We start from the raw sequence: 27,593 nt of genomic DNA on the forward strand, positions 1-27,593 counted from the left end.
ATTTCTCTACGAAGGTAAACTGTGCAGAAGGCTTGTCAACCATTGGACACACGAGTTGACCTGGCAGGTAGTGGTCCCAAGACGAGATGCAGCAATGGTCCTGGAGGCCTACCATGACAGAGCGGGACACTTCGGGTGGAAGAAACTGGAGTTCCTACTGAGAGAGCGGTTCTTCTGGGTCGGTATGAGAGGGGCCATAGAGAAGTGGTTCAGGGACTGCGGCCCATGTAACCTCAGAAGGAAGGACTGTACCAGCCAGAAGACTCCCTTGAGGCCCATCGTCACCAGGCAGCCTCTTGAGCTGGTAGCTCTGGACCATGTGAAATTGGCTCCAAGCCGGTCGGGCTACGTCTATGCCCTGACAATAGTGGACCACTATTCCTGGTTCCTGGTGGTGGTCCCCGTTAAAGACTTGACAGCCCAAACAGCGGCCAGAGCCTTCCAAAAACACTTCTGCCGTCCACACGGGTATCCGGAACAGGTCTTGACAGATCAAGGTTCGCCGTTCGAGGCAGAAATCTTCCAGGAGTTCTGCAACCTGCTACGGCTGTAAGAAGATTTGGACAACGCCTTACCACCCGCAAACCAACGGGCTGTGTGAGAAAATGAATAATATCGTCATTGATCTCCTCAAGACGTTGCCCCTGGAAGAACGCAGCCTGTGGCCGGAAAAATTGCCGGACCTGATAGACTTATACAATCATATCCCGGTGAATGCTACCAACTGCACCCCGGCTTACCTGATGCGAGCAAGACCAGGTAAGCTGCCGATAGACCTGGAGATGGGAGTCCTGACACCCGAGGACACCTCCCCAGATGCGGACTGGGATACGGAACGGCGGCTACAGTACAAGAAGGTACAGGAGAGTGTGGAGAGGAGTCTGGCTCAAGCGAGAGAAAAGCAAGAGAGGCTCTTCAACCAACACGCCCCTGCTGGTCCCCAGGAACCTGGCGAGCAGGTCCTGAAGCAGAAGAGAAGGCTTCACACTCGCCCCCTGGGCCATGGGGTACCCGGAACCGGGCTTCTGTACGATGCTGGGAGTAGTAGTGGCAACCCGATCCCGTGGCTCAGGGTGGTCAGACCAAATTGTGGCTGGTGTTGGTGTGCAGCACAGGGGTAGGATAACTCCCCACGGGAAGAGTGTAGCCTCAGGGCAGTGTATGTGGATGCTGGGGGTGATAGTGCAGGCCGCAATAGTAAGAGTTCAGAGTCCGCTTCAAACAGTCCAGGGTCTTTATTGTAGGAATTATTAATGACCCAACAGTAGTACCGGTTAGGAATGGGCCTGGGTGTCTGAGAGCATTCGGGCGAGCCCCACTGGTCAGGATGAGTGTGTAGGCCTACAGTTCTCTCTATGCTCTTTCTGACTATCCCCCTCTTCGTGGTGTAATAGCCCACATCCCTGAGCTGGCCGTGTACTTCTCGCCTGTATGGCTTGTGACTCGGGCCTTGGGTACCTTTTGCTTTCTCCTCGCTGTACTGGTCCCTCTGTGTGGCAGAGCCTCCAGGCTTCTTAGGCCAAGGGACCTGAAATCCCTCGCGGGTTGATTCTCTGCTGCTGGGCTTATAACCCTGACAGCCTCGGACCCCAATGTCAAGTTAGATTGGTTCTCTGCCAGGACTAGCTCTCGTCGCCTCTGTCCCTGGCCTGCAGTTTCTCCTCTGCCTCACGGACTCCTCAGCTGCTGCTGACCTGTCCCTTCCTCTAAGGAACCCTTCTGGTCACTTCAGAAGTGGGTTCTGGTCTCTCTAACCCTGCCCCAGTTCCAGCTTTTATAGGGCAGCCAGCTCCCCTACAGGCCTGGGACAGGAGGTGCTGCATGCTAATGGTCCCTAACCAGGGAACCTCCCTCCTGCTCTCAGACACAGCATTTAATATTTGTGGCATCCAGGCCTGGGGTGACACACGTGACATTATCACCGGCCGTGCACGTTTTGAAAAGGAAAAAAATCAAAAAACAAAAAACTGACACTTTTTTTTTTTTATGTGTGTTGTTTGGGAGTGGACTTTTTTTTCTTTTCTCCCTTGATATGGGTCCAGTTGCAGAGCTCGCAGAGCAGCTGCGCAGTCTGTCTCTGGAGGTGAATGACCTCCGCTATCAGATTAAGCAAGAGCATCAGCAGCTACAGGTCGCTAATGTGGGGGTCTCTGCAGGTAGGCCTGCCCAGCCGGAGCCCAAGGTTGCCCTCCCGGACAGGTTTTCAGGAGGTAGGGACAAGATTTTTGTATTCAAGGAGGCCTGCAAACTGTATTTTAAACTTCGTCCTTACTCCTCCGGAAATGAGGAGCAACAGGTTGGAATTGTGATCTCCCTACTGCAGGGAGATCCTCAATCATGGGCATTTTCTTTACCGCAGGATTCGGTTTGTCTCCAGTCTGTGGAGGGGTTTTTCGGGGCTCTGGCCCTCATCTATGATGACCCTGACTGAGTCGCCTTGGATGAGTCTAGGCTACGTCGCCTTCAGCAGGGAAATCGGCCAGTGGAGACGTACAGTTCTGAATTCCATAGATGGGCAATGGATTCTAAATGGAGTGACTCAGCCCTTAGAAGCCAATTTTGTGAGGGTCTTACTGAAAGGTTGAAAGATACCTTGGCAGTATATGAAACCCCTCAGTCCTTGGATGCTGCCATTTCGTTGGCCATACGTCTTGATAGACTCCATCGGGATAGAAGGGTGAGACCACCTTCTCCGGGTCCTTCTTGTCGGTGTTATGTACCTCTGCCGGGGAAGCAGTCTGATGGGGAACCAATACGGGGGAAGGTGGAGGAACCCATGCAGTTAGGGGGGCCCTTTACATCATACATTTCCCCGGAGATTCGCAAGAAAAAAGGTGCATGTTTTTTTTGTGGGAAAAAGGGACAACCCAACTGTCCCAACTGTCCTTCAATTCCTAAGCAAAAGAAGACTCAATTAACTCTTGGAAGTCTGGAGTTGGATAAGCAAGGGGTGCATTTTTTGCCAACCTGCAGTTCCCGGTTTGTCCTGACGGCAGAGGTGGTGCTAGAGAGCAAAACCGAGAAAATTTCTGTGTTTGTTGACAGTGGAGCCGGAGTCAGCATGGTTGATGCTGAGTTTGCGAAAACTCATGGTCTTGCTTGCTGTACTTTAGCTAAATGTATTTCCATCTTCGCCATTGACTCGGCGCCACTTGCACAGAAAGCATTTACTCAGAGTGTATGACGCGCCCCCTGGGCCAGTGTTGTTGGGGATACCCGGAGCCGGATCAGATGGGGGTTGTAGTCTCCGAGTGGCTGTGACCCGGTCCGTGCCCAGGGTGTCAAGCTCAGTGTGTGGCAGTCCTTATGATGTTACTAGATGTTCTTTTGTGTCGACTACGCCACCCGTTGAATTGCGGTCAATACGGCCGCCGCTGCAGCAGGGTCCGCTGAGGCTGGTGATGTATGTGCAGCTCAGGTAGTATAACCCCCAACGGGAGGGGTATAGCCTCAGGGGGTCAGTTGCAGAGGATGGGGGTTGTGGTGGTGCAGCGAGGATGGAAATGAGACTCAGAGTCGGGCTGTGCAGTTCAGGGTTTGTTTACTTACTGCAGTTGTTCTGGTCACTCCGGCCTTAAGTGACCACCCGAGCCGTGCTGCGTCCACCAGGTCCTGGACTCAGCCAACCCCCAGGTGATTCTGGAGCGTGGTCCTGAGCTCCCTTTCTGTCCTGTCCTCTTCTCTGGCCTTCCCCACCAGGGATCCACCTATGTCCGGCTCCCTCGGGCCTCTTGGTGGTAAACCCTTGTCTCTGGGTTCCCTGACCCTATTCCTGGTCTGCCTTCCGGGTGGATTTAGTGGGTGATCGTGGCAGATCGATCCTGCCCACGACCTCCGGTTCCTGGCTAAGGTGTGCTGTAGCCTCTGCCAGCTTGGGATCCGGTACCCTGTTGCCAACTCTTCACCCTCTGGTCTAATTTGGGCTCTTGGAGTTCCTTCTTTCTCCCCCTCTGGGTCTTTCTTTCTCCTCTCTCTCTCTCTTGGCCTTGGAGCTGCTCTTCTCCTCTGCTCTAACAGACTGACCTCACTCTGCAAAAGACTGATGTCTCACAGACTGACCTCACTCTGCAAAAGACCCTGTCCTAAGATGGTGCCCACCTTATATACTCCCTCTATGTGTGAGCTCAGGTGACCAGCACCCAATGAGCTCCTAGCACTACCCAGACTGCTCCCCCTATCTGCCCCTACACTACTGGGATGTTCCACCCCCCTCCCACTCCAGCCAGGAACAGACACTGTCGTACCTGCACATTTCTCTAGTGGGAGTACCGTCGGTCTGTTCCTCGGAAATGGGATGTGTGTAGTGCATGCAGCTAACTGAGCTCAGTTCCACACTCCATCCTTACCCGGGAGTGGAATATCACACCTCTGGCTGAGGTGCAATACCCCTGTAGCAGCCGAATCCTCAGGGTGCTACATGTACATAATGTAAAACTGAGGGTGGACACGGTTCATTGTGAAATAATCCCTTGCTATGTCCTGGACAGTCTTCCCACCCCAATTGTTCTGGGCCTCCCCTGGCTGGTGAAACATAATCCGTAGAGATCATTGAATGGGGAGATTACTGCCATGAGAACTGTTTAGATATTTCAATTGCACTGTCTCTATAGAAATATTACCTGCTTTTTTGTCTGGTTTTGAGGACGTTTTTTCTGAGAGGAGGTGTCAGGAATTGCCTCCTCATTGTGCATATGACTGTCCTTTAAATATGACCCCCCGAGCTAAACTACTGAAGTCCAGACTGTATAATATTTCTGGTCCTGAAAGACAAGCCATGAAGGATTTCATTGCGGAAAGTCTGGAGAAGGGACACATCAGTCCCTCATCTTGGCCTGTGGCGGCAGAGTTCTTCTTTCTGAAGAAAAAAGATGGCGGTCTACGTCTCTGTTTAGATTTCCAAGAATTAAATCAAATTACCATCCGAGATCCATACCCTCTTCCTCTGATTCCTGATTTGTTCAGCCACGTTGTAGGAGCTAAGGTATTCTCCAAGTTGGATTTAAGGGGAGCCTACAATCTGATTAGGATCAAAGAAGGGGACGAATGGAAAACAGCGTTCAATACCCATGAAGGGCATTTTGAGAGTCTGGCTATGCCTTTCGGTTTGATCAACGCACCTGCGGTATTCCAGCATTTCATATTTGATATTTTCCATCATTTGGTTGGGGAGGTTTGTGGTTTGTGGTGGTCTATCTGGACGATATTTTGGTTTACTCACCTGATTTTGAGACACATGGGATAAGTTAAACAGGTGCTCCAAATGTTAAGGGATAACAAACTCTATCCCAAACTGAAAAAATGTGTTTTCGCCGTTCAGGAGGTGCAGTTTTTGGGGTACTTGTTGTCATCTTTGGGTTTTCGGATGGATCCGGACAGATCCGTGCAGTCCTTGATTGGGACCGTCCCGAGAACCTAAAGGCTCTAAATTCTGGGCTTTACTAATTTTTACCAGAAATTCATCCAAAATTACTCAGTAATTGTGAAACCCCTTACTGACATGACTAAGAAAGGGTCTGGCTTTTCAAAATGGCCAGAGGCCTCCCTCCAGTCTTTTTCTTCCTTAAAGAATTATTTAGCCGCTGCACCTATACTCAGTGAACCCGATGTTTCCCAGCCCTTTATTGTGGAAGTTGATGAGTCGGATGTTGGGGTTGGGGCTGTGTTGTCTCAGGGTCGGTCCCTTGGCAAATGGTGTCTATGCGCCTTCTTTTCTAAAAAATTGTCTTTGGCTGAGAGAAATTATGATGTGGGTAATAGGTAACTCTTGAATATCAAATTGGCATTCGAAGAATGGCGACATTAGTTGGAGGGGGCTGTCCACCCTATTCCTGTTATTACTGACCATAAGAACCTGTCATACCTCCAGTCAGCTAAACATCTCAACCCTAGGCAAGCCAGATGGTCCCTCTTTTTTACTAGGTTCAATTTTGTTGTCACTTTTCCTCAAGGGGTCAAAAATGTCAAGGCTGATGCTTTGTCCCAGAGCTTCCCTGGTGGTGGTGACCATGAGAACCCTGCCCCGATATTACAGAAGGGGGTAGTCATTTCGGCATTGTATCCTGAACTGGAAGGTGAGGAGTTGGAAGCTCAGGGGGACTACCACAGTCCTTGGAATGCAAGTGCAAGTATGCAGCGAGGCACCCACCCACCCACAGGCCGCAATACTAAACTGCTTGCACTTGAAATGTTGCCTTTTAGGCTCGTGGAGCCGGAAACTTTCCACAACCTCATGGCGGCAGCCGGGTATCCTTTCTTTGGTCCCCAGCCGCCACTATTTTTCCCGGTATCTTTTCCGCTTTCCACAAGAACGGGTCCCAGAACATTACCTGTGCCCTCCTCAGTGCACTTAAGTGGGGAGGACCGCCTAATCACAAACACGTGGACAAGTGAATATGGCCAGGGACGGTACATCTCACTGACGCATCACTGGGTTAATATTGTGCTCGGTCTCCAAGACAACCAGCAAATTATTCATGATGAGGCCATCCATCTCCTTGGATACGTCCCTATATATTGAGACATAGTCAAGGGGCAGCATTTATGCGGGGGCATTTATGCATATACCATTTATGCATACTTTATCGAAGTGCCATAATTTATCAAAGTGTCTCGGCAGTTAGATATGGCAGTTGGACAGGGCAGGAGACAGGTAAGACGTGCAAGACAATTAAACAAACTTGCTTCCAGGTCATCTGTTTTGCAAACAGTATTCACCATTTCTATTTGTGCCATTTACATTCTGGCTGCTACAATCATCCACATTCACCGTTCTCCCACAAATTCTGCGCACTTCATCCATATTAACCGCTCTCTCCTCTCTTCTCCTATGTACAGCTGTCATGCTCTCTACACAATGTTTTACCACACAGATCCATTCACTCCCACCATACAACACAGGAAACGCTCTCACAAATCACTCAACCATCTGCTCACTCTCTGTATCTTCCTTCTCTTAGTTGCAGGTGATATTTCTCCTAATCCAGGACCCTCCAGTAATAACACCAACTCTTTCCCTGGTACATTCAGTAACCCTGCTAATCTCATTAATATTCCCTGCATATATTCTGTCTCATTCAACTGTGCCCTTTGCGCGCTCAGCATGTAATAAACTCTCTTACATCCATGACTTTTTCCTCTCTAATTCCCTCAACCTTCTGGCTCTCACTGAATCCTGGATCCAGCAGTCGGACACCACCGCCGCTGCAGCTCTCTCCTATGGTGGCCTACACTTCTCTCATACTCTGAGACCTGACAACAGATCAGGTGGAGGTGTTGGTCTGCTTCTTTCAACAAAATGTACTTTTCAGGTTAATCCCCCAGTACCCTCCCTTGTCTTCCCATCTTTTGAGGCCCACACAGTCAGACTCTACCGGCCCTTCTCCCTGCGAGTGGCCGTTGTCTATTGCCCTCCAGGTCCCTCCCGTCAGTTTCTGGATCACTTTGCTGCCTGGCTTCCAAATTTTCTATCCTGCGACATCCTCACGATAATCATGGGAGATTTTAACATCCCAATTGGCGATCCTCTTTCCCCATGTGCCACTCACCTTTTATCACTAACCTCCTCCTTCAGCCTTTCACAGCTTGCTAATTCTCCTACACATTGGACCTGATCTTCTCCCGGTTTTGCTCAGTACATGACTTTACTAACACTCCCCTTCCACTGTCTGACCATAATCTTTCATTCTCTGTCAAGAACTGTGACTCTACTCAAGACCCCCCCACTTTCCACACTTATAGAAATATATGCGCCATTAACACCCAGAAATTTATGAAAAAGTTGCAATCATCATTGGCCCCAATCTCCTCCCTCTCATGTCCTGACTCTGCACTGAAGCTTTATAACGAAACATTGCAATGTGCCCTGGATGAAGCCGCACCTCCTACGCAGAGAACAATTCGGCATAGACGGCGACAACCCTGGCACACACCTCAAACATGTCTTCTCCAGCGGTGTTCCAGGTGCGCTGAAAGGCTGTGGAGAAAATCTAATCTGCCCGAAGATTTCCTCCATTATAAATTTATGCTGAAAACATAGAACTCTGCGTTTCACCTCTCCAAACAAACCTACTTTAACAACCTCATAATCTCACTTTCCAATAATCCTAAACGACTCTTTGACACGTTTCATTCTCTCCTCAATCAAACAGCACAGGCACCGATCACTAACCACAGCGCTGACGATCTGGCCAATTATTTCAAAGAAAAAATTGACCATATCCGACAGGAAATTTACTCCCAATCACCAAACGTTATGCATGCTCTCCCCCGCCACATTGTATCTTGCTCACTTTCTGACTTCGAACCAGTCACGGAAGATGAAGTGATCAGGCTCCTTGCATCTTCTCTCCCTACCACCTGCACCAGTGACCCTATTCCCTCACATCTCCTTCAGTCCCTTGCTCCAGCTGTCACCATTCACCAAACTAAAATTTTCAACCTCTCCCTCTGATCTGGTATCTTTCCCTCTTCTTTCAAACATGCCAGCATACATCCATTACTTAAAAAAACATCCCTTGACCAGAACTGCATGGCCAACTACAGACCTGTTTCCAATCTTCCCTTTATCTCTAAACTCCTGGAACACCTGGTCCATTCCCGTCTAATCCACTATCTCTCAGACAACTCTCTTCTTGACCCTTTACAATCTGGTTTCCGCTCTTTACATTCTACTGAAACTGCCCTCACTAAAGTCTCTAATGATCTACTAACAGCTAAATCTAATGGTCGCTACTCCCTGCTGATTCTCCTGGATCTCTCTGCAGCATTCGACACTGTGGATCACCAGCTCCTCCTCACTATGCTCCGCACTATTGGCCTCAAGGACACTGTTCTCTCCTGGTTCTCCTCCTATCTCTCTGACCGATCCTTCTCTGTGTCTCTCGCCGGCTCCTCCTCCTCTCTCCTTCCCCTTACTGTCGGGGTTCCTCAAGGATCAGTCCTAGGCCCCCTTCTTTTCTCCTTATACACCGCTCCCATTGGACAAGCAATCAGCAGATTCGGTTTTCAGTACCATCTCTATGCTGATGACACCCAATTATACACCTCTGCTCCGGACATCACCCCTGCATTATTACAAAAGACCAGTGATTGTCTTTCTGCTGTGTCTAACATTATGTCCTCCCTCTGTCTAAAACTGAATCTGTCAAAAACTGAACTACTCGTATTTCCTCCCTCGACTAACCTACCTATGCCCGATATTGCCATTTCCGTTTGTGGCTCAACCATTACTCCCCAGCAACAAGCCCGCTGTCTTGGGGTCATTTTTGACTCAGATCTTTCCTTCACTCCTCACATCAAATCACTCGCTCGTTCATGTCATCTACACCTCAAAAACATCTCAAGAATCCGGACTTTTCTCACCTTTGACTCGGCAAAAACTCTTACTGCAGCTCTTATTCATTCCCGTCTGGACTACTGCAACTCTCTACTTATCTGGCTCCCTCTTACTAAACTCTCCCCTCTCCAATCCGTCCTTAACGCAGCAGCCAGGATCATATTCCTCGCCAACCGCTACACCGATGCCTCTTCCCTGTGCCAGTCATTGCATTGGTTACCCATCCAATATAGAGTTCAAGTTAAACTTATCACGCTTACCCACAAAGCGCTACATGCTTCAGTACCCCCCTACATCTCCTCCCTTGTCTCAGTCTACCACCCTACACGTGCCCTCCGTTCTGCCAGTGACTTAAAACTAAAATCCTCCATAATCCGAACTTCCCACTCCCGTCTCCAAGATTTCTCGTGTGCTGCACCAATTCTTTGGAATGCACTACCCAGGACAGTTTGATTAATTCCCAATACCCACAGTTTCAAGCGGACCGTAAAAACCCATTTCTTTAGACTGTCGTATCGCCTCCACACACTATCTGGCATCCCAGTTTTCCCCCATATTAAAATCTTCTTCAATTTCAGGTTCATACCAACCATGCACATAATAGCCTCGGTCAGGACTGCACACATACTGGCAGGCGACCAGTCCATGTATTATTTATCCTATTTAGTATATCAAGGCTGCATTATACAATATATGTTCATTCTACCTTTTGTGTCTCCCCCATTTCCTCATAGACTGTAAGCTTGCGAGCAGGGCCCTCACTCCTTTCGATATGAAATAAGCTTATTCTGTATTGTCTGTATAAGTCCCCCTTAAAATTTGTAAAGTGCTGCGGAATATGTTGGCGCTATAAAAATAAAAACATTATTATTATTATCTCCTTAGCTTTTTGTTACTTGGAATGCAATTGCAAGTATGCAGCCAGCCACCCACCCACCCAGAGGCTGCAATACTAAACTGTCACATTTCTGGACTGCTTGCACTTAAAATGTTGCCTTTTAGGCTCGTGGAGGCAGAAGCTTTCCACAACCTCATGGCGGCTGCAGCTGGGTGTCCATGCTTGGTCCCCAGCTGCCACTATTTCTCCCGGTATCGTCTCCGCCATCCACAAGCTCGGGTCCCAGAACATTACCTGTGCCCTCCCCAGTGCACTTACGTGGGAAGGGCCGCCTAACCACAAACACGTGGACAAGTGAATATGGCCAGGGATGGTTCATCTCACTGACGCATTCCACTGGTTTAATATTGTGGAAGCCGGGACCCAGTGGGACCCTGGGATGGAACTCGTCCTCCCGACGCAGAGTATTGTGGGTCCTGGGTCAATCAGGGTTGCCCCTACATTCTACAACTCCTGCACCACCTCCTCCTCCTCCTGTTCAGCCTCCATCTCCATCACTTGATTCATTTTTTCAGTACATATTCCAGATTATTTACTTAAACTTCGTGTGGGCCAATAACAATAAGCAGGACTGTATGTGTAGCACCCCGAGGACTCGGCTGCTACAGGGGTATTGCACCTCGATCCAGAGGTGTGGTATTCCACTCCCGGGTAAGGATGGAGTGTGGGACTGAGCTCAGCTAGCTGCATGCACTACACTCATCCCATTTCCGGGGGACAGAACAACGGTACTCCCACCAGATAGATGTGCAGGTACGACAGCGTCTGTCCCTGGCTGGAGTGGGAGGGGGGGAGGAACATCCCAGTAGTGTAGGGGCAGATAGGGGAGGGACTCTGGGCATAGAGGTAGGAGCCCATTGGGTGCTAGTCACCTGGGCTCACACATAGAGGGAGTATATATGGTGGGTACCATCTAGAGACAGGGAGAGCAGAGCTGAGAGAGTCAGAGGGAGAGTTCAGCCAGGAGGACTGACAGGGAGCTGTGGCTCCGGCTGGGCCCAGCTCCAGGGCCAGGCCTGCAGTGGAGAGGAGGAGGAAGAGAGGCCCAGAGACGCAAGACAAGAGGGAACCCTGAGATCCCAGAAGTAAACCAAAAGGGTGAAGGGTTGGCAGAAAAGGGTACCGGAACCCAAACTGGTGGAGGCTAATGATCCTCAGCCAGGAACCGGAGGTCGTGGTCAAGTTTTGGCGCGACCCTCACCACATCCACCAGGAAGGCACACCACGAGTAGGGTCAGGAAAGCCAGAGAAGGTTTTGCCACCAAGAGGCTCGAGGGAGCCGGACAAAGGTGGATCCCTGGTGGGAACGGCCAGTAGGAAGGAAGAGAGGGGAGCTCAGGACCACGCTCTGGACTGCCTGGGAGTTGGCCGAGTCCCACACCTGGTGGACGCAGCACGGCTCGGGTGGTCACTCAAGGCCGGAGTGACCGGAACAACACCTGTGAGTAAAAACCCTGAAACTGCATCGCATGTCTCTGAGCTTCCTTGCTGCACCATCACAACCACCATCTTCCACATCTGCTGCCCTGAGGCCATACCCCTCCCGTTGGGGGTTATACCATCCTTGCTGCACAATCCTACCACCGGCCTCAGCGGTCTGCTCTGCAGCGGCGGCCTCCTAGCCGCAATCAACGGGTGGCGTAGTCGACACTTAAACAACATCTACAAAAGACTGCCACACACTTAGTTTGACCACCCTGGGCACGGACCGGGTCACCGCCACACGGACTACTACCCCTATCCAGATCCGGCTCCGGGTGTCCCTTGAACATGGCCCAGGGGGCGCGTCATATGCTTAGACGACAAAACGCACACCTTTGCAGAGTTGTTGAAAGCTGTATCAGAGAACCTGGTGGTGGCTCTGAAGCTAGGCAAGCTTGCACACGTACCATGCCTGGCCCATGTGCTCAACTTAGTGGTTCTGCGGTATCTCAAAATCTACCCAGATCTGCCAGAGCGGCTTGTGAAAGTACGCCGCGTGTGTGCCCATTTCAGAAAGTCAGCTACAGCTTCTGCCGCCCTGGCAGTGCTTCGCACTGGTGTGCGATGTGACTACGCATTGGAAATCAATGTTGCAGATGACTGGAATGATTTTGAGCAGCAGAGAGCAGTTGTTGAGTACCAGCTTCAACACGTCCGTTGGCATTCAGGTCAGCCTCCGCACATAAGAGCTGATGAGTGGGTATGGATGTCTTACATCTGCCGTCCTTCAAAACTTTGAGGACTCCACCAAGATGGTGAGCGGCGATGATGCCATAATTAGTGTCACCATCCCGCTTCTCTGTCTACTAAAATGGTCGCTGCTCACAATTAAAGAGTAGTGTTGAGCCACCCCCGTAGTGTTCGAGTTCGATTCGGTTCGTCGAACACCCGTGTGTTCGCCGAACTGTTCGTCGAACTGTTCGTTGAACACCTTCGAACACCGTTAAAACCAATGGCAGGCAAACAAAAACACATAGAAACACATAGAAAACACCTTCAAAGGTGTCCAAAAGCTGACAAACTGCTCAGAAGACACAACTAACAGAGGGAAAAGTGACAAGTACATATAGTCATGCGAAAAGAAAAGAGGTGGAGGAGTAAAAGGAGGGGGAGACACAGATATAGGCATGTCATGCCCTTCTAAAATCCAAAAAGTGAGAAGCCGACACGTTCAGTCCGCTCCTGCCCATGCCACCTCCGCGTCGCCGGGTTTGTGCCAGAGCCGCGGTGAACCCTGACGGCCAGCCCCCCTCTCCCAATACTGGTGCCTGTCCGCTGGTGGGTCGAGCGAGCCCCCCTGTGGTGGAGGCAGCTCTAAGCTTTTTAATTTAAATTGTCTCTCTAATTTGAATGAATACACTTTAAATCCATTTACAAGGATCTATTGGAGGGCAAGTCTCATGCCAGCAGCCGTGTAATTCCAGCTCCAGTAGCGTCCACTAAAGCTGCTGCAGTTAAAAAGCTTTTATAAGGATCGAGCTCGGCTGTCCACCGCAAGGCATCCTACTGCCAGTCCCAGCCCCTATGCCTTGGGGTGCCTCCTGATGCTCTTCACTGAGTATCCCGTGGTCCCGAAGCATTTCCTTTGAAAAAATTAAGTGTCCAAACTACAGGTGGTGTAGCTTGCTTAACAGCCGGGATAATCCGCTGACTAGCAGACACTGCTACTAGGCACAAAGTATTTCCTGGGCTAGATGCAGTTAAAAATTTGTAATTAGATACTCTCGTTGGATGCTGAGAAAGCATTCCATAGAGTCTCCTGGCACGCCATATATGATTCTCTTAAAAAGCTTGGGGTAGGGGTCTAGGGGACCCTTTTATAGCCAAAATCACGGCCCTGTATCGCAATACGTCACCTAGGCTGAAGATAAATGGAACTGTAGCACCCTGAGGGCTCGGTTGCTACAGAGGTATTGCACCTCACCCAGAGGTGTGATATCTCACTCTCAGGTAAGGATGTAGTGTGGATCAGGACCCGACACCTGCATGCATTACACCACATTGCCGTGGGGCAGGGCGACCAATATGCCCCTGAGATGGGCACGACAGTCCCTGTCCCTGGCTGGAGTGGGGGGAGGGAACACTGAGGAAGGGGAACCCTGTAGTGCAGGAGCAGGGAGGAAGCAGTTCCTGGGTGCATTGAGAAGGGAGTATAAAAGGTGGGCACCATCTTAGTTCAGTGCAGAGAAGTCTGAGCAGAAGTGGCAGGGAGCAGGGGCTCTGCATGAGCTCTGCTCCGGAGGCGGCCTAGTAACAGAGGCCCAGGCCTGGAAGAGGGAGAAGGAAGGAAGAGGAGCGGAGAAGGCTCCAGGAACGAGGAACGAAGGGATCCCAGGGGTGCGGACGGGCGAGTCGCCACCGCACGCCCGAATCCACCTGCGTGGAGGGGTCAGGCCAAAGGGGGAGACCGGTCCCCGAAACTAGTGGAGGCAGGAAACGACCCTCAGCTAGAAACAGGAGGCTGTGACATTTTATGTGGCGCAGCCCCTCGCTACACCCGCTAGGAAGGCACCACATAGGGTCAGGGAAACTGGCGCCAAGTTTACCAAGAGGAGGCCCGAGGCAGCCGGACAGAAGGGTTGGTAAGAAAGGCCAGACAAAGGACACACAAAGGGGGTCCTGTGAAGCGCTCCAAAGTTATCTGGGAGTTGTCTGAGCCCCTCACCTGGTGAGCACAGTACGACGTGGGCAGCCGTTACCTGCAGACGTGGTCTGGATAATAAGAACTGTGAGTAAAGGCCCTGGACTGCATCACTGACTCCGTGTCGTTACTGCTGCTGCCCTGCACCATCACCCCCATCCTCCGCATACACTGCCCTGAGGCTATACTCCTCCCGTGGGGAGTTATGCTACGCTCTGCTGCACCCACAACATCAGCCTCAGCGGTCTGCCCTGGAGCGGCGGTTCACTCTGACCGCAATCCACGGGTGGCGTAGTCGGACATTTAAACATCAAAACCACATAAATAGTTCCGCCACTGGTTTGACCGCCCTGAGCCACGGAACCGGGTCGCCGCCACGGAGACTACAACCACCAGCATCCACCAAAAAGGGTCCGGCTCCGGGTGTCCCAAGGCCCAGGGGGCGCGTCAGAACATTTTCATCACCTTTCACAATCACCAATGGGACAAGGCAGGGATGTTCTCTGTCCCCTCTCTTATACATCCTAGTGACGGAGCACCTGCTCTCATCAATTCGCCATAACCCCAATATTAGGTGGATTGAGGTGGGAGGCACCGAGTACAAGTGCTCTCTATTTGCTGATGATGTCCTAGTATATATAACTCAATCACATATATCCATCCATGCTGTTATGGCTGAAATAGATCACTTTGTTACATGGTCAAATTTTAAAATCAATGCAGCGAAGTCTGAGGCCCTCGATGTCTCCCTCCCCAAACCCATATAGGATTCCATCCAGTCCAACTTTCCCTTTGCCTGGCCCTCACAGGATATCAAATACTTAGGAATTCCTATTCATAGAGACCTCTCCCATCTATGTTATCTTAATTTTGGGCCCTTTATTGAACAACTCCATACAGACCACGGTTGGCAAGTTAGAACTGTAAGATTCACTACGTGAACCACTGGTGTTTTGTGGAAAAGCACATGTACACTGTGTTCCAAATTATTATGCAAAAAGTGTTTAGGAGTGATAAGGGAAGAATTTGTTTGTTTGTCAGTTAAACTCATTGATGGTGATGTGTGTCAGGGCTCTTTATATCACTGTAAGCAATTGCAGACACCTGTGCTAATTAGTTTGGCAGGTGTGTCCAATGAAAGGCAAGACTACTTAAGAAGGCTGTCCCACATTATTAAGCAGCCTACATTTTCTGCCAAAATGGGAAAGAAAAAGGATGTGTCGGCTGCTGAGAAGCAACAAATTGTGGAGTGTTTAGGTCAAGGTATGACTACAATCAACATTGTGCGATGATCAGGATGAAGTGTCTTGGCAATCAAGAAGTATAAAAAACCAGGCAATGTGAACTGAGGTCTAAGATGGTAGACATGCAAGAAATAGGAGCATGTTCACACTAGCAAAAAAGAAACAAAACCTACAAAAGACAAAAGACAAAAAAATATATCTCATACCCTACCATCATTATATATAAATGTAAAGCAAAGTTGCATAATAAATATAGGGTACTTAGTGAACTATTTTTGATCAAAAAAAGTATACAAGCCGTCCCACCAGCAGCAAGGTGACCCTAAATTGGGACGGTACCTATACTGCCTATATTAAAAACCTTACTGTATATCAAAGTTGAAGTAATGCATATAAAAGGGTAGACAAATAGGACCGGATCCCAACGGGCCTGGGTGGTCTGGAGTTGGGATATTTTTTGATCAAAAATAGTTCACTAAGTACCCTATATTTATTATGCAACTTTGCTTTACATTTATATATAATGATGGTAGGGTATGAGATATATTTTTGTCTTTTGTCTTTTGTAGGTTTTGTTTCTTTTTTGCAATCAAGAAGTATGTAGCTGATTCACAGTACACACGTGTGCGTGCTGATAAGGGCAAATTGAGGACTCTTTCCTACAGGCAATTACGTCAGGTTGAAAGAGCAGCGGCAAAAAAGCCTTGTCATAGCAGCAGACAAGTTTTTGAAGCTGCTGGTGCCTCCAACTTCCCCCGAACAACAAGATGCAGGGTCCTTCAGAGGTTTGCAGCTGTGCATACGCCATCCTGTCGACCTCCTCTATCCACTTCACACAAGCAGAAACGGCTCCAGTGGGCCAAACATTACATGAAGACTGATTTCAAAACTGTTTTGTTCACGGATGAGTGCCGTGCAGCGCTCGATGGTCCAGATGGATGGAGTGGAGGATGGCTGGTTGATGGACACCCCACGCAAACACGGCTACAGCGCCAACAAGGAGGAGGTGGAGTAATGTTTTGGGCTGGAATCATGGGGAGAGAGATTGTCGGCCCCTTTAGGATCCCTGAAGGCGCTAAAGATTAACTCCATAATGTATGTGGATTTTCTCAAACAGCACTTCCTGCCATGGTTCAAGAAGAAGAACCGTGTATTTCACAGCAAGATCATTTTTTTGCATGATAATGCACCATCTCATGCTGCACATAAAACATCTGCATCTCTGGCTGATATGGGCATAAAAGGGGACAAACTTATGGTGTGACCCCCATGCTCCCCTGACCTGTACCCCATTCAGAACCTTTGGAGCATCATTAAAAGGAGTGTCTATGATGGCGGGAGGCAGTTCACATCTAAGCAACAGCTCTGGGAGGGTATTCTGTCCTCATGCAAAACAATTGAAGCAGAAACCATCCAAAACCTGACAAATTCAATGGACGAGAGAGTTCAGAAGCTCCTTTCGAACAAGGGGTCCTATGTGAAAATGTAACATCACCTAGAATAAAGTTTTGAGTTGAAAACTGTTTGATTTCAGTTTCTAACAACCGGCTAATGCTTATAATTTCAAAAATGACCATTTTTTTGGTCTTTATTAAAATGAAAAGGTTGATCGAAAAGTTTGGGGGATCTAAGAGTGTGGCAACCCAGTAGTCATGATTACTTCGAATTCTGACAATATGAGGGTCATGCTGCAGGTAGTGCAGCAAGAAGGCACTTATGTGTCTTGTGCATCTCGGAGCCCCAAAATTATTTTCCGGGCTAGATGCAGCTAAAAATTATTATTAATTTTAAATCTGGTGAAGCTTTAGTATAGATGGCCTAATAGGATCAGTGCTGCACACTGCTACAAAGCCCAAATTATTTTCCAGTCAAGATACAGATAAACATGATTAGTAATTTTAAATCTGGTGGAGCTTATTATAGATGGCCTAATAGAATCAGTGCTGCACACTGCTACAAAGCCCAAATTATTTTCCAGCCAAGATACAGATAAACATGATTAGTAATTTGAAAGCTTAAAACGGTTGGTAGGGTGATTTTAACCAATCATCAAGCTTTTACTCTCCCCAGGATGACACAGGGGTAGAAAAGTCGTTTCGGATCTATGATTTGTTCATCTTTATGAACGTGAGTCTGTCTACATTATCAGTGGAGAGCCGCGTGCGCTTATCTGTCAGCACACCACCAGCAGCGCTGAACACACGTTCAGACAGAACGCTGGCTGCGGTGCATGACAAGATCTCCAAGGCGTAAGTGGCTAGCTCCGGCCATTTATCCAGATTGGAAGCCCAAAAAGAGCAAGGGTCCAGTGACACAGTTATGGCTTCAATGTTTACTTGGAGATACTCCTGTACCATCGTCTCTAGGCGTTGACTATGTGTCAGACTTCTTGTCTCCTGTGGCCTTGCAAAGGATGGGCTAAAAAAGTGGTGAAATGATTCCGCAAAATTGATGTTACCAGCAGATACTGTGGTTCTGTTACGGTTTGAGTGCTGAACACTTGACGGTCCCACGGTTGGCAAGTTGGAACTGTGAGATTCACTACGTGCACCACTGGTATTTTGTGGAAAAGCACATATAAGATTCTGCAACAGTCTCTGCTGATACTCCTGCATGCGTGCATCCCTTTCTATGGCAGGAATAATTTCTGCAAATTTACTTTTGTACCGGGGATCTAACAGTGTGGCAACCCAGTAGTCAGGATTATTTCTAATTCTCACAATTCGAGGGTCATGTTGCAGGTAGTGCAGCAAGAAGGCACTCATGTGTGTTGCGCATCCAGGAGCACCAAGTCCCTGTTGTGTTGGTGGCGAGGTAACAATCATGCTTCCTTCCTCTGTCCTCTCCCCCCAACCTCGCACAACAGAAATGTGATCAAGGTCTCCCTCATCTGATGAGTCTTCCATCAGTTTGTCCTCCACTTCTTCCTGGGCTCCTGCACCTTCCTCACCAGTTTCGCTGCTACCATGCACCCTGGTAAAACCATCTCCCCCACCCTCACATGCCTGCCGCCTTGGTGCTGCCGACCGTCTGGACCTTGCAGATGTTAGCCCTTCCGCATACAACTCCTCCTCCTCTACTTCCTCCACCTCCTCTTGTGCCACCACCTGACTCCGAATTCTGTTTAACATGTGCTCCAGCATGTAAATCACCGGAATAGTCATGCTGATAATGGCATCGTCAGCACTAAACATCTTCGTCGCCATTTCAAAACTGTGCAGAAGGGTGCATAGGTCCCTGATCTGAGACCACTCCTCCAGCGTGATTTGCCCCACCTCTGGATCTCGTTGGCCCAGGCTATACGTCAGAACGTATTGCACCAGGGCTTGTCGGTGCTGCCACAGTCGCTGCAACATGTGCAGAGTTGAATTCCACCGGGTAGGCACATCGCATTTTAGCCGGTGAAGTGGCAGGCCCAACGACTTCTGTAGAGATGTAAGTCGCTGAGCTGCGGGATGCGAACGGCGGAAGTGAGCACACAGCGACCGTGCCCTCTGCAGAAGGCCATCTAGTCTGGGATAGTGGGCTAAAAATTGCTGGACAACCAAGTTCAACACGTGAGCCATACAAGGCACGTGTGTGACATTGCCCCGGCGAAGGGCCGCACCCAGGTTTGCAGCATTGTCGCACACGGCCTTCCCTGGTTTCAGGTCCAGTGGAGACAACCATTCATGAAATTGGTTCTCCAGAGCTGACCACAACTCCTCAGCTGTGTGACTCACATTTCCCAGACATTTCAATGTAAAAACCGCCTGATGACGTTGAGCCCTACTGCCAGCATAGTAAGGAGGTGTGCAGGATCCCTTCTGCGCAGTTAGAAAGCTTGTGGCATGACCAGACAGGCATTGGGTGCAGGTGGAAGATCGAGAGGAGGTTGAGGAGGCAGAAGCAGTGGAGGAACTTTGACATAAAGAGGATTGACGCACAACTCGTGGGGACGGCAAGACTTGGACAGCAGCCCCTTGTCCTGCTGTCACCATAGTTACCCAGTGCCCAGTCAGCGACATGTAACGCCCCTGTCCATGCCTACTCGTCCAAGTGTCTGTGGTGAAATGCACCCTGTCACACACAGAGTTTCTCAAAGAAGCGGTGATGTTGTGTGCGACATGCTGGTGGAGCGCAGGCACACCTTTCTTTGAGAAGTAGTGCCGACTGGGCATCTGGTACTGGGGCACTGCGACGGACATAAGGTCTCGAAAATCCTCTGTGTCCACCAGGCGGAAAGGCAGCATTTCTGTAGCCAAGAGCTTGCAGATGGTGAAATTCAACCTCTTAGCTTTCTCATGGCTAGGAGGAAATGGTCTTTTACTTGTCCACATCTGAGGGACCGAGGGCTGGCTATTGTGCTTAGACGGGGTTGATAAGGGTGTCCCCGGCAAACTGCCGGTCTGTGAGGAAGATGCAGGCGGACATGTTAGGTTGCCTTGATCCAAAGGTGGTGCTATCGATGTCGGACAGCGCTCAACACCAGCTGGTGTTACCACCTCCAAAGAAAATGATGACCTGCCAATCACGCTGGCTGTTGCGGGTAAAGAAGTGGCAGGTCTGCGCCCCAAAACAGGTGTGACTGCTGTCCCCCCAGTCACAGAGGATGAAGAGGCCGCGGATGCACAAGATATGGCAGACGGTGGTTGGCCCGGCCGGCTAGGCCGCATTGTAGCACACTGAGCTTCCCACTGCAACTTATGCTTCATGTCCATGTGCCGGTTCATGCATGAAGTACTCAAACTATGTATTTTTTGGCCTCTACTTAGCTTTTGCTGACAAATGTTACAGATAACACGAGTTGGGTCATCTTTATCGATCTGAAAAAATGCCCAGGCTATGCAAGGCTTAGCACCCATGCGACCTGAAGAGCCACCACGACTTGTGGTGAGAGGCAGAGTTGTGTTTGAGGATGCAGTTGTTGACGTGCTTCCAGTACTACGTCTCTGTCCAGGAAGGCGCAACCTGACCTCGTCGTCACTAGCATCTTCCTCCACCTCCTCTGCTGACCTCATCTCTTGGCTGACTGTGGGTTGACAGTAAGTGGGATCTCCAACCTCATCATCATCACCCTGTGCGTTATCACACCCGTCGTCCTCAGAGCCAACCTGTTCCTGCCCTGACAAAAAACTAAAGTTGTCGCTCCAATCAGGTATTTGAGTCTCATCATCGTCTTCCTCATTGTCTCCACCAACAGGAGTTACAGTTTGGGAATGAGGGTCTACATTATGGTCAGAACCTTCTGCGTCTGGTCCTGGATCCGACTCATAAAGATTCTGGGCATCAGTGCAGATCATTTCCTCGTCTGGATTCACAGAAGCGCTGGAGTCGACCTCTGATTCCCAGGCTATAGTATGAGTAAACAGCTCTGCAGACTCAACCATCTGTTCTACCTCATACTCAGACGGGCAGCTGGAGATTTGGGAGCTGTGAGGAAGCAAGTGCGATTGGGGTGACACCTTTGAGGACTGGAGTATTTGTGATGTTGAAGTTGATGTGGAGGAGAGCCCACTTAAAGGAGCACTTGATATCCGTTGAAGCACCTGCTGTTTTTGTGCCTCATCTGGAATTTGTAGCGATTGGCGTGGCCGTAAGAAAGGGATCTTATCACATTGTCCGCTAAAAGAAGTAGACATTTTAGTTTGGCTGGAAGATGGTCTTTCTTCTGCAGATGTTACTGTTGCTTTAACACCTACCCCACGGACACAACCTTTTTTCCCCTTCCCAACACGCCTATTCCCCTTTCCACCAGCAGCAGGCCTTTTTCCACTCATTTTGGTGGTTAACTAATTCACAACTCTGGAGTTGTTTGCACAAAAAAACAATGGATGGGAACCGAGCAGAGCTGAGTGGCCAAACTGTGGTATTAGGCCAAAACTATTGGCTGGGTTAGATGCAGAAAAAAATTATATTCAATTTGCAACCTGATGGAGGTCAGTATAGATGGACTAATAGAACAAGTCCCACACACAGCTAGAAGCCCAAATATTTTTTCAGAGGTAGATGCAGAAAATTTTTTTATTCAGTTTGCAACCTGATGGAGGTCTGTATAGATGGATTAATAGAACAAGTCCCACACACAGCTACAAGCCCAATATTTTTTCAGAGGTAGATGCAGAAAAAAATTATATTCAGTTTGCAACCTGATGGAGGTCTGTATAGATGGATTAATAGAACAAGTCCCACACACAGCTAGAAGCCCAAATATTTTTTCAGAGGTAGATGCAGATAAAAATTATTTTTAATTTGCAACCTGATGGAGGTCAGTATAGATGGACTAATAGAGAAAGTCCCACACACTGCTAGAAGGCCAAATATTTTTTCAGAGCTAGATGCAGATAAAAATTATTTTTAATTTGCAACCTGATGGAGGTCAGTATAGATGGACTAATAGAGAAAGTCCCACACACTGCTAGAAGGCCAAATATTTTTTCAGAGCTAGATGCAGATAAAAATTATATTCAATTTGCAACCTGATGGAGGTCAGTATAGATGGACTAATAGAACAAATCCCACACACAGCTAGAAGCCCAAATATTTTTTCAGAGGTACTGTAGATGCAGATAAAAATTATTTTTAATTTGCAACCTGATGGAGGTCAGTATAGATGGACTAATACAACAAGTCCCACACACAGCTAGAAGCCCAATATTTTTTCAGAGGTAGATGCAGAAAAAAATATATTCAGTTTGCAACCTGATGGAGGTCAGTATAGATGGCGTAATAGAACAAGTCCCACACACAGCTAGAAGCCCAAATATTTTTTCAGAGGTAGATGCAGATAAAAATTATTTTTAATTTGCAACCTGATGGAGGTCAGTATAGATGGACTAATAGAGAAAGTCCCACACACTGCTAGAAGGCCAAATATTTTTTCAGAGCTAGATGCAGATAAAAATTATATTCAATTTGCAACCTGATGGAGGTCAGTATAGATGGACTAATAGAGAAAGTCCCACACACTGCTAGAAGGCCAAATATTTTTTCAGAGCTAGATGCAGATAAAAATTATATTCAATTTGCAACCTGATGGAGGTCAGTATAGATGGACTAATAGAACAAGTCCCACACACAGCTAGAAGCCCAAATATTTTTTCAGAGGTACTGTAGATGCAGATAAAAATTATTTTTAATTTGCAACCTGATGGAGGTCAGTATAGATGGACTAATACAACAAGTCCCACACACAGCTAGAAGCCCAATATTTTTTCAGAGGTAGATGCAGAAAAAAATATATTCAGTTTGCAACCTGATGGAGGTCAGTATAGATGGACTAATACAACAAGTCCCACACACAGCTAGAAGCCCAATATTTTTTCAGAGGTAGATGCAGAAAAAAATGTATTCAGTTTGCAACCTGATGGAGGTCTGTATAGATGGATTAATAGAACAAGTCCCACACACAGCTAGAAGCCCAATATTTTTTCAGAGGTAGATGCAGAAAAAAATATATTCAGTTTGCAACCTGATGGAGGTCTGTATAGATGGATTAATAGAACAAGTCCCACACACAGCTAGAAGCCCGATATTTTTTCAGAGGTAGATGCAGAAAAAAATATATTCAGTTTGCAACCTGATGGAGGTCAGTATAGATGGACTAATACAACAAGTCCCACACACAGCTAGAAGCCCAATATTTTTTCAGAGCTAGATGCAGAAAAAAATTATATTCAATTTGCAACCTGATGGAGGTCAGTATAGATGGACTAATAGAATGATGCTATGCCCAAAAGATTTTACTTCACTAGGTGCAGTAAAAATATTGGTATTCTATACACAGGTAGTATATCTTGCAACACAGATAGGCTACTCCACTGACTAACACACTCTGCAATAGGCCAAAAAGGATTAGCTTTGCTAGATTCAGCCAAATGCTGTGAAAAAAACTTGCACAGCACTGGCACAGACCTGCCTGGAAAAAACTGATAGGAACTGATGTAACCTAGTCCTGAAAAGGACTCCGATTACAATTAGTCTTTACTCCCACAATCTATCTATTTAAGAGCACAGACCTGCCTGATAAAAGTCGTAGGAAATGCTGTAACCTAGTCCTTAAAAGGACTGCAATCACAACTATTCCCTACTCCCAAGCTATCTGTAGATTTGTGCGAAAATTGGCTTGAAATTATCAAGGTATAGCGCACACAGCAACAGCGGTGCCGTCTAACACGCAGCTGCAGCAGTGAGAAAATGGTGGCGACGGGGAAAATGGCTTGGTCTTATAGGGCAAGGACATGTGACATACACTGCCAATGACACATGCCCTTGCTTGTGTGAAGAAAAGCACTTCGCTCCGTGTGTGCGCTGCTGATAGGCTGACAGATTGCACCTCCCCACTGTAAATGCGGGAAAGAGAAAAAAAAAATGGAGATCTTCATTGTTCCTGCAGAGATCCATCCCCTGCCCCTCCCCCCACCCCGCTGTACACTCAAACTGCGTATTAACATTAATTTTCATTATTACTGAGAAAAAATCCAGTTATGATTTTGGTGCACGAACAGTTATCGAACATAACCTCGAACAGCCGAATTTTTCTCAAATTGTTCGTGTTCGCCGAACGGCTCGAACACCGCCCAAAACAGCTCGAATTTGAGATTGGCGAACAGTTCGAGTAGAACAACGCTCATCTCTATTAAAGAGGTGGCATTGCAGGCGGAGAAGGAACTATACAGGATGATGCTACTCAGCCCAGCCTCATATCATCTCAGCGCGGATTGGGTGATAATGTGGAGGCGGAGGAGGAAAAGAACTTAGACAGTCGTACTCTTGGTGAAAACAGGGAAGTCTTGGCTGTTGGCAGTCTGGCACACAAGGTTGACTTTATTTTCCGCTGCCTTTACCATGACCATCGCATTGTGCGCATTTTGGGCATTACAGAAAACTGGCATGGCACGAGAGAATTCCTGGAGACGGAGGTGTGAGGTTCTGATTAAGGAGGATGTCAGTCTTGGATCACTTGCAGAACGGAGGGCACGGGAGGGGTAATGATACACAAAAATGAGGGATGAGATATAGGCCAGTGCAGAACTGTGGTGAGCTTGGTGGGTGAGAGAGATGAGTTTGTATTGTATTCTGTAGTGATTGTTTAACCTAACCAGTGCAATGACTGGCACAGGGTAGAGGCGTCGGTGAAGCGGCTTGATAGAAATATGACCCTGGCTGCTGCATTCAAAAGGGATTGGAGAGGAGACAGTTTATTTAGAGGGAGATTGACTAGAAGAGAGTTGCAGTAGTGAATAAGAGCGACAGTAAGCGTTTTTGCAGTATCAAAGGTGAGAAAAGGTCGAATTGTGGAGATATTTTTAAGGTGCAGGTGACTTGAGCGAGTGAGTGATTTTCCACGTTGAATAAAGGAAAGTTCTGTGTTAAATATGACTCCAAGACAGCAGGCGTGCCGAGTGGGAGTTATGGTGGCACCACCTAAAGGAAATTGCAAAGTCAGGTACAGTTAAGTTAGTAGAGGGAGGAAACCGAAGGAGTTCACTTTTGGAGATATTAAGTTCAGGCTCTTGTTGAAGAATTATAACAAAAAAAAATTTCCCATCTGACAAAGCTGGCGGCAGAGGTCACAGTCAGACAGTTCATTGGACTACCGAGGAGTACAAGCGAGGGAGATGCAAACCAGATGCGGCAGAGGCAGGAGAACGCTTTCAAAGGTCTGGGACAGTTTTCTCAGACCCTCTGAGTGCCCGGGCCCTGATACACGGGCTACTCTGACAAGGAGAGAAAAATTTTGGAAGATGCTGAAGGACTACCTTGGCGACCATACCAGTGTCCTCCATGATTCCTCTCTGTCTCTGTGCCTTACAACTGTTGGGTATCCAAGCTGGACACGTGGCATGAACTGTCTCCCTATGCTTTGGAGGTCCTGGCTCCTAGCGTTTTGTCAGAGATGATTTTTAGTGCCGCCGGGGGCATTATAACTGATAAAACTGATAGGCGCATCTGTCTGTCAACTGAAAATGCTGACAGGCTGACTCTTATAAAAATGAATAAGGGCTGGATTGGGCTAGACTTCTCAATACCACCAGACAATAACATTAAACATAAACTTAAATCCAGTGGTTATTTTTTTGGGGGTCTATTCCCATGCACCCCTTCACACCTAGACATGGGTATACCCTTCAGGAATTGTTCCATTTTTTGTCACCCTTCTCCTTCTCCTCATCCTCCACCACCATATCACTAGGGTGACCATTAGTGTTGAGCGAGCACTAAAATGCTCGGGTGCTCGAAGCTCGGGCCGAGCTCGCCGTGATACTCGGGTGCTCGACCCGAGCAACGAGCCCAATTTTACCCGACAATTTAGAATAGAAGGAATAGAGAATCATACATAGATTAGATAGATAGAAACATGTCAGTCACATATATAAGAAGTACAGTGACAGTGTTGATTACTGTACTTGTCATTTAGTGTTAAAATAAAGGATTTATTTAAAAAAAAATTGGCGTGGGGTTCCCCTTAATTTTAGTCTCTAGCGGAGGTTAAGCAGATGGCTGGGGCAGATGTTTGAAGCCTGGGAAGGGGGTAATACCCAAGGAGCTTCCCAGGCTACTAATATGAGCCCCCAGCTGAATACCTAGCCTTTACTAGCTATTAAAATGGGGGACCCCCTCAAAAAAATGACATGGGGTCCCCCCTAATTTAATAGCTAGCAAAGGCTAGGCAGACAGCTGGGGGCTGATATTAATAGCCCAGGAAGGGTGCCATGAATATTGGCCCCCTCCCAGGCTAGAAACACCAGCCGTCAGCCGCCCCAGAAATGGCGCATCCATAGGATGCGCCAATTCTGGCACTTAGCCTCGCTCTTCCCACTGCCCTGTAGCGGTGGCAGTGGGGTAATAGGGCTGGGGTTGATGTCAGTTTATAATGCCAGCTGACATCAAGCCCAGGTTAGTAATGGAGAGGCGTCTATAAGACACCCCCATTACTAACCCCATAGTCAAAGTTAAAAAAAAAACCACAAACACCCAGAATAAAGTCCTTTAATTGAAATAAACACACAATTCTTTATTGTTCTAAATTAAACTATACTTACCATCACGCCCATTCCAGCTGAAGCCAACGATCTCCTGCAATAAAATAAAAATAATAAAGCAACCTCATCCTTACCTTTCCATGGTTCCCAGGACAGCTTCAGCTCTGCTACATCGAGATGACAGGCTGGACCGCAGCAGAACGCTGCCATCCAGCTTGTCATCCCGCAGACACTGAGAAGCGCAGGCATGCTTGCGCTCTTCAGTGTCTCTCTGTGACGGCATCCAGATGAGCCGAGTTCATGTCCAATGAACTCAGCTCACCTCATGCACGTCACTGACAGCGTGGGAGAATTCTCCTGCACTCAGCGCTTCAGCGTGACAATTTTCCCACGCTGGCAGTGACGTGCATGAGGTGAGCTGAGTTCATTGGACATGACCTCACCTCATTCACGTCACTGACAGCGTGGGAACACTAGTTAAGGAACATCCTTTCCAGGGAAAAGACTTGTGTATAAGTTAAAATAAATGACCAAAAACAAAAATACTCCTCCACACCTTCGGCTATGTTCACAAGTAGCATTTTTTATGCGTTTTTGCACTTTTGTATTGCTTTCAACTATGACAACATTTTACAACCTTATCTGGCAATGTGCTGTGTGACACATGCATAAAGTGCTGAAAAGACAAGGGAACAGCATGGGGAAGACCCCTGGAAGCATCTCTGCCTCCCAGGTCACTGTCTAAAAGTGTGCCCATCATAAGTGATCCTTACCGCATCAGAAGATGCAGACTTGCAACTATCCCCATGCAAGTTCTAGTCCCAGGGCAGTGTTCAATTGTACCTCCCCCATTCCTTGCAATACAAGCTCAAGTATGCTGCCTGCCACCCACCCACCCCCAGGCTGCAATACCATACTGCTTGCTTGCTTGCACTTTAAATTGGGCCTTTTAGGCATGTGGAGGCGGAATCTGGCCACCACGCCATGGCTGTGTCGGCGGCCTGGTATCCATACTCAGTCCCCAGCCGTC

This window comes from Phyllobates terribilis, unplaced genomic scaffold (assembly GCF_046119375.1).
Source record: "Phyllobates terribilis strain yellow unplaced genomic scaffold, ASM4611937v1 Scaffold_3__8_contigs__length_932513732, whole genome shotgun sequence".
NCBI lineage: Eukaryota > Metazoa > Chordata > Amphibia > Anura > Dendrobatidae > Phyllobates > Phyllobates terribilis.